Here is a 1,338-nt window from a genome sequence, read left to right as displayed (position 1 = left end):
AGAGTGAGGGAAGTGGAAGTGAATGAGGAAGTGAAGGCGAGTGAGAAAGTGAAAGTGAAAGTAAAAATGGGAATGGGAGCGGAAGCGGAAGTGGATGTGAATGGAGAAGAAGTGAAAGTGAGAAAGTGAAAGTGAAAGTAAAAGTGGGAGCGGGCCCGAGAGTGAGGGAAGTGGAAGTGAGGGAGGAAGTGAAGGCGAGTGAGAAAGCGAAAGTGAAAGTAAAAATGGGAGCGGAAGCGGAAGTGGGCGTGAATGGAGGAGAAGTGAAAGTGAGAAAGTGAAAGTGAAAGTAAAAATGGGAATGGGAGCGGAAGTGGGCGTGAATGTAGGGGAAGTGAAACTAAAAGTGAGAAAGTGAAAGTAAAAGTGGGAGCGGAAGCGGTGATGAAAGTAAGGGAAGTGGAAGTAGAAGTGAATGAGGAAGGTGAGTGAGAAAGTGGAAGTGAAAGTAAAAATGGGAATGGGAGCGGAAGCGGAAGTGGGAGTGAAGGTAGGAGAAGTGAAAGTGAGAAAGTGAAAGTGAGGAAGTGAAAGTGGAAGTAGAAGTGGGAGCGGAAGCAGAGATGGAAGTAAGGGAAGTGGAAGTAGAAGTGAATGAGGAAGTGAAGGCGAGTGAGAAAGTGAAAGTGAAAGTAAAAATGGGAATGGGAGCGGAAGCGGAAGTGGGCGTGAATGTAGGGAAAGTGAAACTGAGAAAGTGAAAGTAAAAGTGGGAGCGGAAGCGGACCTGAGAGTGAGGGAAGTGGAAGTGAATGAGGAAGTGAAGGCGAATGAGAAAGTGAAAGTGAAAGTAAAAATGGGAAGGGGGGTGGAAGCGGAAGTGGGCGTGAATGTAGAGGAAGTGAAAGTGAAAGTGAGAAAGTGAAAGTAAAAGTGGGAGCGGAAGCGGACCTGAAAGTAAGGGAAGTGGAAATAGAAGGGAATGAGGAAGTGAAGGTGAGTGAGAAAGTGAAAGTGAAAGTAAAAATGGGAGCAAAAGCGGAAGCAGGCATGAACGTAGAGAAAGCGAAACTGAAAGTGAGAAAGTGAAAGTAAAAGTGGGAGCGGAAGCGGGCATGTATGTGAGGGAAGTGGAAATAGAAGGGAATGAGGAAGTGAAGGCGAATGAGAAAGTGAAAGTGAAAGTAAAAATGGGATTGAAAGCGGAAGTGGGTGTGAATGTGCGGAAAGTGAAAGTGAGAAAGTGAAAGCAAAAGTGGGAGCGGAAGCGGACATGTAAGGGAAGTGGAAATAGAAGTGAACAAGGAAGTGAAGGCGAATGAGAAAGTGAAAGTGAAAGTAAAAATGGGAATGGGAGCAGAAGTGGAAGTGGGCGTGAATGTAGAGGAAGTGAAAGTG

The sequence above is a fragment of the Numida meleagris genome, unplaced genomic scaffold (genome assembly GCF_002078875.1).
Source record: "Numida meleagris isolate 19003 breed g44 Domestic line unplaced genomic scaffold, NumMel1.0 unplaced_Scaffold370, whole genome shotgun sequence".
Lineage (NCBI taxonomy): Eukaryota > Metazoa > Chordata > Aves > Galliformes > Numididae > Numida > Numida meleagris.
This window is presented reverse-complemented; position numbering follows the sequence as displayed.